This window comes from Arachis ipaensis, chromosome B01 (genome assembly GCF_000816755.2).
Source record: "Arachis ipaensis cultivar K30076 chromosome B01, Araip1.1, whole genome shotgun sequence".
Lineage (NCBI taxonomy): Eukaryota > Viridiplantae > Streptophyta > Magnoliopsida > Fabales > Fabaceae > Arachis > Arachis ipaensis.
This window is the reverse complement of record NC_029785.2, coordinates 133826867-133840490: the sequence shown is the minus strand read 5'-3', so window position 1 is coordinate 133840490 and position 13624 is coordinate 133826867. Positions and strand designations below refer to the sequence as shown.

General features: G+C 30.9%; 1 long non-coding RNA gene across 1 annotated transcript; it reads left to right on the top strand.

Annotated features, from left to right (window-relative positions):
- Nucleotides 8863-12935, top strand: LOC107640336. The gene is made up of 2 exons (XR_002349634.1): nucleotides 8863-9158; nucleotides 9453-12935. It is a non-coding gene; the product is annotated as an uncharacterized LOC107640336 (long non-coding RNA).

Genomic DNA, 13624 nt, shown 5'->3' with positions numbered 1-13624 from the left:
TTTTATAATTTTTATAATAATCAACATATATAATTATCTTAAAAAATTAATATATTTAGATAATTATATAAAGGTGAAAACTCAAGTGCAGTGAACTTTACGTAAAGTTGATAGTTGAGAGCCGTTAGATGAAAATTTAGTCAAATCAGTCAAATCATCTAACGGTTATTAATTATCAACTTCACGTGGAGTTGACTGCAGTTGAGTTTTCACCTTATATAAAATATTTTATTCTTACCAATAAATGTCTTATAATGAAATTCATAATACTACTCCATGCATGTAATTGAAGACTACATATTTACTTTCTCCTCATTGTGATTGAAGCTATAGATAGAGTACTCCAGTTGCTACACCACATTGATGATGAAAGTGATGCCTCAAGATGGAGGAAGGCTTGCATGAAGTCTCTAATCACATGGCTTCAAATTATAGCGGCGGTGACAACCCAATGTAACCCACCACAACACAACTAACATTCGTCTCCATTACTGCTATTTATTCCTAATACTGACCCGCACTCCCACATGCTACTTTCTTTTTTTATTTTTATGTAATTATTATTTTCAGAATTAATGTAATTCGTGCGCTTTTCTTTTTGTATGTAGTTATCACTTATTACTGAAAAAATCTGAGGCAGTCATTTGTTATTTTATATGGTACCTTTTTCAAAAACGGTTTTAAGATTAGTGCTGCTAATTAAGTTCTTGAGCATAAAATGTACCACAAAACTTTTATTATGTATTACCTAAAGGTGTAATCAGGTCAGATCGATATATATTTATATGAATTTGAGAATTAAATTGATTATTTTTTATTAATTTGGATTAATGCATTTTTTAAAGGAGACCACTTTAATAAAGATATTAAAAATGTTTTTTTTTTTAAAGACGTTCACACATGTCATGTTATTATTAGACATCTTTATTAAACCGATTAATAATTTTATTTTTATTATAAATCAGAACAAAATCGGTTTATTATAGTAACAATAATAAACCCAATTGTAATCAATTTGGGTTGGTCGAGTGGTCAGCTCACTCGTCTGCTTAAGCAAGTGTCGGGGATTCGAATCCCGCATTGTGCATGCAGCAACCCATTGGCCAGTGGCAGACCCTTAAATAGAGCTCAGATCCGTGACGGATTAGTCCTTGACCTGTCGGGTTGGGGAATACCGTGGGAAACCAAAAAAAAATCTAAGGTAGATTATGTAAAATCCTAAAATTCTACAACTAATCACAGTTTACATAAAATTGGATCAAGACTTCATTGTAACAAAATGTCAAATATTGTATTTGTGTAATTTAAAATTTTAGTTTATTTAGTCTAGACAGTTATCTTAATATCGTTCTTTCTCTTCTTCGTTGTTGCATCTCCCACCTCATCTACTGTTCTGTGTTTTGATTCGCTGTGGCATTTTCCCACTGCGTTATTTCGAAAGAAGTCACGGTCCTATCATTTAGACTTTTTACATAAAATCTTGCTATTTTTGTATGAAATGGATACTTGCAGTTCTATTCTTATAGAAATTAGTGATTAATCAGAATTACTGGAGAGATAAAAAATGAAATTCCTACCGAGAATAGGATCTTATGGAGAATAAAAATAGAAAGCAATAATTCTTCACAGCAAAAAATAAAAATAGAGACACAAAATAAATCTAAAGACAAAGATAAAAAATAAAAAAATATTTTCTACGCCTGTCTTGCTCCATTGTCATCCCTAAATTAAATGGAACATGTAATATAAAATACAAGTTGTGGGACACCTTTTTCGATCGATATATATACACGTTACAATTCTAGATGATGTGTAAATATTTGTGATTCCTTAAATAAATATATCGATGTTGAATGGTGAATGCTGAATTAGAATAAAGAAGTTTATACTAAAAACACTAAAAATATCTTTTTTTAAACACGTTTATATATGTCATGTTATTATTGGACATCTTTATTAAATAGGTTAATAATTTATTTTTAATTATAAACCAGAACAAAATCAGTTTATTATAACAACAATAATAAACCTAATTGTTTGCATTATAATTATTAGACCCGATTTGATCCGATCGAATTATACCATCTAAACCGAATATCTTTAAATTTTTTGATAAAAAGACAATTATATCTCTGACTTTTTATTTTTCGGACATTAAATTCCTAAAAATTTAAAAATACAATTAAATTCCTAAAAAAAATTAAGTTTATTGTTATTGTTATAAAAAAATCGGTTTTATTCTAATTTGTTAAGAAATTCAAAATTAACCAGTTTATTACTACGTCTAATAATAATACGACACATAAATATCTTTACAGAAAGACGTTTTACGCATCTTTATGGGAGCATCCATTTTTTAAATGGCTAGATCCAAACCGACCCGATTTGGACGGAAAAAATAGATATTCGATTACAATTAAATTTATAAAAAAATACAAAAAGAAAAAATGCGAAAAATAGAAAAAAACTTATGTAAGTTATATAAATATTATACTTGAGTACAGTATTGTTTTTTTTTCAACGTTTAGAATAAGTTTTAAAGTTGTTCTTAACGTTTAAATCGTCCTATTTAAGTCTCTAACATTTTAAAATTGTCTCAATGTTATGTTGGCATTAGGAATCTATTAACAGAATTAAGGACAGGACAAAATTGAAACGATTTTGAAACGTTAGGAACTTAAATAGGACGAAAATATTGAGACAAAAACGATATATATTGTTCTTAGAAGAATTATCAAATCAAGAAAAATGAAAGTAAATTTTAACGGAATAAATTGCGTTAAGAATTCAAGATTTTTACTCATCATAAAATACTTCTAGAATAGCTAGTAGCTAGATAAACTTTTGAAAAAAAGAAATAAAATGAATATGATACATATATAATAAAGTATAAATTATACATTTTGTCTCAATATACCAAAATTTTTTAATGTTTAATTTAGTTGAACTTTATTTTTAATTTTGAAATAAATTTTAGAGTATTATCGTTTTTATCTCCAACGTTTGGGATAACTCATATTTATATCCCTAACGTTTAATCGTCTTGTTTGTATTCTTAACATTTATAAAAGTGATTCAATATTATTCTGCCGTTAATTATACTAACAAATCAGATTGTATTTTTCAATTATTCTTACTTGAATATATTCATTCTCAATTAGGTCTCATTTAGACGTGTTTGGTTTCAATATTGTACCTACTATTTGGTTTAGGTTCAATTACATCATTAGAAAAGTGAATTATGTAAATGTTGCCCTGATTAGTTTCAACTTTTGATGAGCTATTTTTCGGAGTGGATCATCGGTTTTGTCCTATACGTTTGTATTTTAACTTCAAGAAGAGATTTTCAAAACTCATAATATGTAATTGACGGCAATATAACATTGAATCACTTTTACAAATGTTAGGGATACAAATAAAACGATTTAAACGTTAGGGACACACATAGGACTTACCCCAAACGTTAGGGACAAAAACGATACTTTACTCTAAATTTTAATTTTATCTTTTAATAATATTTTTTATTAAAAGCAAATAAAAAATAAATTGAATAATTATCTATCATAAAAAAATTAAAATTATTGAAAAAAATTAAAATTTATTAAAATATTAGAAATAAAATTTAATTAAATTAAACATTAAAGAAGTTCGGTATATTAGAGACAAAAATATATAATTTATGCTTTATTGTATATGTACACGCTCTTTTTTTTCTTTCTCAAAAGTTTATATATTAGTCATTTTACAAATATGAGTAAAAATTTTGAATTCGTAATGCAATTCATTCCGTTAAAATTTATTATCGTTTTACTTGATTTGATAATTCTTCTAAGAGTAATGTATCATTTTATCTCCAATATTTTCGTCTTATTTAAGTCCTTAACGTTTCAAAATCGTCTCAATTTTGTTCCACGCACCGTTAATTACGTTATCAGATCACTAAAAACATGACAACATTGAGACAATTTTAAAATATTACGGACTTAAATATGATGATTTAAACGTTAGAAATAACTTTAAGACTTATCCCAAATATTAAGAACAAAAATAAGATTTTATTTTATATTTTTTAATATAATATATTAAATAATCGGATCGATTCAATAATGTCAAATTCGATATCCAAACTAATTAACAACAGATATAATTAGATTTTACTCTATTAGACCCAATTATCTGAGGAGTATAATATCCAATATAATTTCATTGGGTTCGATTTAATCAGATTAGTTGTACCCTCTTTACCCCCTAGTATTACTTGACAATCATTCATTCATTTTTTTAATTGTTTTATGGTAATAAATTAATGTAAAAAAAAATGTTAACAAACTATAATTCAAATAGTATAATTTTTTCTTTTTTAAATAGAAATTTTGAAATCAAATTTCACTTCTAATTTAAAAAAAATTAATATAAAAAATATATCTTCTTCTAAAATGAATTAAAAAATTACACAAATAAATATTGAAAAGTGCTACACCATCCAATAACATTTTGAAATATTATTCACCAAAAAAAGATCTTAAAATATTGCGTCCTAACTCCTAAGTTTTTCATATGGTGACCAGGTTTTGGTTCTTTAGTTTTAATTTTTATTATTTTCTTCAACATGTACATGAAATAATTAGGTATTTGTCATGTGAAGAAGTTTATGAAAATTTTATATGTAATTAGAATGTTTAACATGGCACAATTTATATTAAGTTAATACTATTTTTTATGGTACTGTCTTTTTTAATATTTCAATAAAGTAAACGTAATATATATAAAATAAATCTTTTAATTTAGAAGATAGAAGAATAATTAAAATAATGAATTAGAATTCTCAATATTTCTTCAAATGATATTTTATGATTATCAACATTTAAGTATGATAATAGGTTTGCCAACAAGTTATAATTTAAATGGTATAATCTTTTTATTTTTACCTTGAAATTATGGGTGGTTTAATTACCCAAATTTTATTTACTTGTTAACATATATAACTTGTAAAATGTATTTTTTGAATAATATGATTTTTTTTATTTTTCATAGTATATTTAGTCCCGCAAATCAAAGTATAATCAATTATGAATTTGAACTCTATTTAAATATTTGTGCTTAACCAACTAATATAAAATTAGAATTTCTAAAATTTACATAAATAAACAAATGAACTAGTAACTGAACCAATTTTAAATGATTTGAATAATATTATTCAAACTCTTATTTTATTCAAGTACCAAATATTGATTTACAAGTTATTTAAGTGTCAAAATATCTTTTACAAACCTCATATATCTGTTAGATAATATAGTATATACCCAAGTTAAAATAATGTGGATTTAATTAATTAATTAATTTTTTTTTAGATAATGTGGTTAACTAATAGAGAATAATGATTCATCATCCAGCTCAAGGGTTTGTCTTTAAAGTTGGAGATATCTTGAATTTTTATCTCTCCTCTCTGGTACATACAATTAGTTGATTCTTAATCTTGTCTCCATCCTGAGTTATGTTCCTTATTTTCATAGAAAAACCGGCAAGTTTGGAATAATGTTTGTAGAACTTTCCAGCTTCTTCTAGTGTCTTGAAAATCATTTCCACCTTTGAGACAAATTTTTCATCCACGACACAGCTGGTCTGCACGGTGAACCGAAATCTTAAATATAGTGAACCGAAATCTTAATTACGGTGAAACAATTATATAGTATTTAGGGAACAAAATAGAATATATTCGTCTAATTTTTTTTAGACTCCTTTCTGCGTACCGAACCGAACACATGGATATGGTGAAACAACTCCATAGTACTTACCGAACCGAACAGTTATTCACAATGAACGAAACCATTATTCAAAATCAAATTCGAAACAACTCTGTCTACAATTTACATATTATCAATTCAATTTAATTCAATTCAAATACAGATCACCTCAGTCCATTCAATTCAAATAAAATTAGCAATTGCATTCCATTGAATTCGATTCAAAATTCAATAATCCAAACCTCATCAAATTGATGTGTTTCAAAAGAATTATCTAAATCGCACTCATTATTCAACTGATTTAAAGTTAATTCATTCGTTGTTTCCATTCAGAAGTGCAAATCGATGAAGAAAACGAAGAAGAAGAACGACGAAGCTAATTATGTTGAAGTCAATCCAGATCCATAATACAGAGAAGAAAAACGCGAACAGATGAGAACAACGAATTTAATTAGGTTGAAGAAGAAGAAGGAGAAGAAAAAGAACAAAAAGAAGAAGGCGAACAGAGAAGAAGAAGAAAGAAAGAAAACGCGAGAAGAAAACAATATTTATATTGAGAAAGATTTACGTTGAGAAAAGTTGATCACGCAAAAAAAGATTACGTTATATACGTTATATAAGGCGTGTGTAAAATAAACGAATATAAAACGCGTGTAGTGCAGTGAAAGGTACTTAGATAACATTCAAATATTGATTTGCAAGTTATTATTTTTTTTTTTTGGTGACTAAATAGAAAAAAAAGAAAAAAAAGAGACAAAACCAAATTAATTGGCTAGGGTCATATCTAAATCTATTAGATGTTGAAGCTCACTCCATGGTTGGCTCCAATTCGAGTGAATGTCCTCGACAGAAGCAGCTGCTTTAGCCATACAATCTGCAACACTATTTGCAGTCCTCTGAATTAAAAGAATAGAGACTCTCCAATTCCAATTCATAACCTCCTGTATATGCTTTGCCAAATCCCATTCCGGAATATCCTTACCAAGCATTCTTTGGTTTACCAAGAAAAGAGCTTCTAAACAGTCTGTTTCACAAATAACCTCACGAAATCCACTCTCCCAAGCAAGAAGTAAGCCTCTCCAAATTGCATACAATTCAGCAAAAAGAACACTGCACACTTCGACTTTCCCAGTGCAACCTTTCAACCAACATCCATCAGGATTACGAATGATACAACCAAAACCAGCATAGCCAGAAGGAGGAAACCAACTAGCATCACAATTCAATTTAACAGAATAAACTGGAGGTGGAACCCAATGCAAACAAAGTGAAGGAGGAGACAGAGATTGATGCATAGCAAAAATAGTGTGAAACTCCCTTACTGAACTACGAATCAAACTCACCACTTTACTAGCACTCCATGAATCATCTATATTAAATAAGTCATGATTCCTGCTTCTCCAAATCCACCATATGGTCGAAAAGAAAAGAAAAATATTTTCACTCCTTGCACCTCTATAGAGCCAATCATGTAAATTCGAGTTATCTGAATACAGGCCTAAAAGGTTCCAGACCTCCTTGGCACTAGGGCACTCCCGAAGACAATGAAGAATTGATTCAGAATCATTCTGACACCGATGACAGGTGCTAGATAAAGCTAAACCACGACCCAAACGAAACTCTGCCGTAGGAATAGCATTATGAAGACTGAGCCAAATCAAGAACTTGTACTTCTCAGGAATATGCAGTCGCCATACCCACAACCAATTATCATGCTCATTCCAGTCAAACTTTCTTTTGGCTAGCCAACTGTACCCACTCCTAGCTGAGTAAAGTCTAAAAGATGCCACACCCCACGACCAACCCAAACTCTCTCCAGCATTCAAATCTGGATTATAAGCATTCAAACGCTGTTTGACATCTTCTGGAATGATAGAGAAAATATCATGGAGATTCCATTGACCATCTTTCCAAACGTCTCTAATAGTTAAATCAGAGTCAGATATATGTACAAAAGGGACATCTTGAGCAATTAAAAGGACTAACAATATCTGGAAGAAAAGGCCGAAGTCGGTTAGTCAATACTTTTGTGATAATTTTATAAACAACATTACACAAGCTAATAGGCCTGAAATCCTTCATAAAGGTAGGGTTATCAATTTTAGGAATAAGCACAATCAGAGTTTCCATGATGCTAGGATTTAAGAACTCTCCCAAAAAAGCGCTCCGGACAATATTCCAAATCTCAGTGCCTACTATCTCCCAATATTCTTTAAAAAAATAAGCTTGAAAACCATCTGGACCAGGAGCCTTAAAAGGGCTCATACTAAATACTGCTGACTTGACTTCCGCAAAAGAGACAGGGTCAATTAACCTAGCACAAGCCTCAGTACTTAGTGTGGGCATCGGAACATCCCCTAAACAATCAACCTCAACCTCTTCCGTTGTACCAAAGAGATTCTTGTAAAAAGAGAGAGCTTCTTCCTGGAGAATATTTGGATCAGTAGACCAAGACCCATCTCTAACATATAATCCATGTACTCTATTATGGTTTCTACGTACCAAAGTCTGAAGATGAAAGAATTTAGTGTTTCTATCCCCATACTTGACCCACTGCTCTCTAGATTTCTGGTACCAAAAAAGTTCCTCTTGCAACAAAAGCCTATTGCAATCTTCCCTCAATTCAGCTTCTTTAATTCTCAGAGATAACACATCGGTAACCTCCAAAGATTTGTAAGTTATTTAATGTCAAAATATCTTTTATAAACCTCATATGTCTGTTAGATAATATAGTATATATCCAAGTTAAAATAATGTGGATTTATTTAATTTTTTTTTTTTTAGATAATGTGGTTAATTGATGGAGAATCATGATTGATCATCCATAATTGAGGGATTATCCTTTGTTTATTTCGCCGGCTGGCTGGCTGGCTGGATGGATGATAAGTGAAGGAAACGCTGGCGAGGAGCGCGTGAAGTGCACAGTCATCGTTGGAACAAGAAGACAGATCTGAGTGTGGGCCCCACGGTGTGCCCCCCACAAATTGTAACCGCCACCGTTTGATCCGGAAAGGTGCATCATAGCCGCACAAATATTAAATCACTTTTTTACACCAATTAAAAACAAAAGTAAAACTTGTTTCATTAATTTAGCAGTCTAATCCCTAATCCCCTAACTGGGATCAAACGTAGTCAGCCTCGCTTTTTAATTAGGGTTCGAGGGAAAAAAAAAAAAGGCGTGCTTCAGTAATCCGTATAATCTTAGGCCCAATATTCTTCTAGGGATTGATGTAAAGTAAAAAAAAGAAAAAACAAAGGAGAAAATTAAAAATTAAAAATGATGAAATTTCAATAAAACCCCTAAATTCTGCTATAAATACCACGTCTCTCCTTCCCTACCCCTACATTGTTCTCTTTCTCTCTCTTATCTTGCTTTCTTAGGGTTCTGATTATCTTGTGAATCTCGTGCGGGGGGTTTGGTTGAGTGTGGGAATATGCATGATAATATGACATGGCCCTCTTTGTATTCTTCCACAGCTTTCTTGAACTGCATCTAATTGTTGCATGCATGCCATGGCACTCTTCTTCTTGCGTTGCGGTTCAATAAAGCTGTGGGAAGATACAGATAGGGTCAAACGCCTAAATTACCTTCCACTCTCTGGATTCTACTCTCACCGTCGCTTTCCATTTATATAACATAATTTACTTCTTTTCTTTTTTCGCAATTTTAATTTCACATATATCTGATCGGAAAATTTTGAGATGCAGCTATCAGAAGAGAACGAATCCTATATATAATGATGATGATGATGATGGCGACGATGGTTCACCAAGGGAAATGGCCTAATTAACAGGTATTCGTTCGATCCGTAATTTAAGGAATTTTTTCATGATATTGATAGAAGCAGAAATTACTGTGAGAAACTAGAAACTCTCGTTTCAGCAGATCTTATCGTAATCCATTTGGAGCTTGAGATATTTGTATGTTTCAGCAATTTTAATTTAATAAATTAAGCAGGAAAATTTTATTTGAAGATTATGGTATGGTGGTTGATTAATTTGCACATGATGAACATTTGTGATATGTATCATGTAAGTGTAGCTGTTTGAATCCACAATATATATTTATTTATTTATGTGAATATTTTTATGTGGTCTTGGCTTGCTACTTGCTAATCTTGTCTGATGAATTTTGAATATTATATAATTAATTTTGGTGTCTTTTTGCTCTTATTTTGAATGAATGTGTGTATGTAATTGTAAACCTAAAAATACTAGAAAAAGTTACAACTCACATTGGAATTAAAGGTCGTCATCATCATCATTGAGAAATTTTCAATTTATATATAGAACATACATGTCCCTCATTTCATTAATTATATATCTATCTGTATTTATATTTGTACCCTTCAGTAATAATTATTATTTAATATGTATATTCTATAACCTTCAGATGCAGGACAAGCATAACCGAGTATAATTTAACACCATCGTTATCTTGAATTGTTACTCATACATATATTTTATTAACAATTATAAACGTTTTTATATAGTATTAATTCATTAGTTTACAAAAATCAAGAGAGTATATCCAGATTCATATATCTTAGCTAATAAGCTGGATCAAGATACTGTATGTGGTTATTAAAAGGGTATATAAATATCTTCAAATAATTAAATCAGAACAAAGAAAACACTTGTTTTGTTTTGGGTGCACGGGGGACTAATAACCAGAAGGAACAATTTTCAGTTAGAGATTGTTAGGGAATGGACCACAGAGAGAGTGTAGTGACCATTATGCCTTAGGTAGCTACCTTTATCTCTCTCTCTCTCTCCAACAACTTATGAATGCTTTTAAGCCCCATTGGTTGATGACCCTAGCAAGAGGAGGGAGGGGGATTATTAGGTGAAGGCTTTTATGGGAAAGATTAACCATAAGGATCCACACAAGAATTAACCTATGGTGGTGAATTGGAGCAAAAAGAAATGAAATAATAAAGGCTATATCTACTACTATATGCAGAAGAAGAAGCAGCCTGTGGTGGAAGCTAGGGTTTTCTTTATTTTCCCAATCAAGTTAGAGACAAGAACCATTTGCTACAAATGGTGGAGTTTTAGACCACCTGCCAAGTACTATTTCTTTCATTATTTTTGTGCCGAGGAGAATCGGATCGCTTTGAATCAGAGAGAAATATCCCTCAAAAAGCATTAGAAATTAGAAACGGTAAAAAAGCATCTACCTTAGCTTGCATGGGCTTGAAGAAGAAGTGACCAATCCCCAAAATAAATAACATCCTACACTGTCTATTATTCTCCCTTTGGTTTATAATATCTGACAATTAAACCGACAAAACGGTGAGCTTCAAGCTCCATCAAAACTTTACATGGTCATGGTGCATTCACGGGCATTATGAGTTTTCTTTTTTTCCTTCTAAAGATATATAATGCAAAAGTCATGAATATGCCACTTTACTCTTGCTAAATCAATATCCTAATCCTACATGTTACCCACTAATCTAACATGTATATTCTCATTTGTTCCTTATTCAATGGCTTTCATAAATATAATGCTTTAATTTTAAACGGACTCAGCAACATGTCCTGCTTTTTCCTCCTTTGTTTGGATCTATTAGTTGTTTGTATTATTCACTATTGTAATAACCTCAGCCTCTATATTACTTTATGCAAAAGTGCTTCTTGCTAGCTCACCCATCATGCATGGTGCGTTGTTGCAATCAAATGATGTGAATTGTGTGATTGTATTGATGTTATATATTATATCTATACTTCAGTAATTTTTTTTTTGCTTCTTCGGAGAATGGTTGAACTGGAAAAGTTAGATTTTCTTGTGCTCCGTGATATACAAAAGAGGGGAAGATCGGTGAAAAGAAACGACAGGGAGGCAATAAATTAATGGACAAACCTCTTGATCTTGCTGTCTTAGCAGTGCCACTTTTGTCTTGTGGCTACAACCATCTTTCTATATATTTTAAATGCTTTTCAAAAATTTCGTAGCCCCTTAATTCATGAGCTTTTTTAGCTTATCGCATTGGCATAGATCGATCTAGCCAACTAGAAAGAGAAAAAGAAAATGTTAATTAATTAGTTATTATAGTTCTAATCCACCGTCCCCATATATGATGCTATTATGTATCCCTTCATTCTAGCCAATATTGCATTCTTCTATGAAATGAAGATGCAAACATGTCTACATGTTTCCCTCATTTATTAATTGTATGTAAATGTTTTGTAGCTTTTATCTATGCAATTATAGTCAACTACCTACCTTCCACACTCGCACAACACATATATTTAATTAGTCCTTTATTTTCTACCCCCCTTAGCGAGGAGGAAAAAGAGAATGAAGAATAAGAAATTGAATAAGCCATATATATATATAAATAGTTTCTTGGTAACTCAGGTTAAAAATGAGCATAATATATGTATGTATATATTGAAGATTGTACGGTAATGTATGTGATCACCATGATTGTTCTTTGTCGATGGGTACAATTTCTAATTTGGCATCATGGGTCAACACAGTTTCCATTTATTGTTATTTTGGCACTTTCACTTGCGAAAGGGGAAAAGGAGTTATTATTTTGATTGGGGCGTCCTCTTTGTATGGGTGGTTCATCACTGAGTTACTTACGTCAATAGCATACCCTACCATTGATGGTGGGCATGTAGTGTTATTGTTGTCATTTCATTACTCCTCATATATATATATATGATGATGATATCATTCATTTTCTTCAATTATATCTATCTATCTATCACGGGGCACCTAATCTGTAAATATATACAAATTAAAGCCAGCCAACTCCAACGGATTCTGCCGACATTATGCTTTAAAGACTAATCCTATGCCTAACAGGTTTGGTTTTATGTGCGTGCCTCTTAATTGAACTCACCTACATCTGATATACAAGACAATTCTCTTTTAGCAATGTTTACTATATAGTAAAATTACTTGTCTCAATTGGTATATATTTTTATCTTTTTCTACTTTTGAAGAATAATCACTTAAGAAGCATGTACCAATCAAATCAACCCTTTATTAGTGTTAATGATCGATAGGGCTCACAGGTCACAATACAATACATGAGCTGATCAGACCAGCACCATGAAGAACGGAAAATTGTTTGTTTATGTATGTGGTGCTGCTTATTAATCGATGTCAAGTGGGTCAAGCTAAGCACGCTTGCTCCAAATATTGCATTTTGAATGGTGCTACCTACTGTTGCACTTGGACATTCATTATTATTTTTTTTTCTTTTTGCAAAAACAACGTTGGATGCTTGAGAAATTCACAATAGGAATAAGTTTCATCAATGTGTAAAGTAGTATTCTATTATCAAAGTTTGCAATGCCCTTTGCTAAAACGTTTTATCGTATTGTTAAATTAAAGAGAGGAGCTAGCTAGGTAACTTCTTTACAGAAATAAAGACACAGATAAAGTTAAACGGAATTATTATGTCTCATAATCTTTTATATATGGTGGGTCTGTGTATAAACAAATTTGCTCTTATCTCTTTCCCAACATGATGGTCATATTCCAGTGAGGATCCAATATCTATTTCAAATCTTGAACCGTGATAGATGCTCTTTTTTTTTAACAAATAATAATAAAATGAATATATGTTGATTACACCCTAAGCAAACAATTTTGATGACTCAATTCCGTGAATAATTGTGAGGTACTCCTTTGTTTGTGCCTCACAATGTGTCTTTTTAATTCAAGTAGACGACAAATCATCATGTGTTAATTAAACATAATAGTTAACAGAAAACGAAGCAAAAACCATTTTCCTTTTCCTTAGATGCTTGAATCCGAACATTCCCATTTATATATTTGTTAAGGTGGGAGTGGTAGGGAAGCTCTTTAAAGCTACAAGACCCATTTAAAATATTTCAATAATAATAATAATAGTAATTAA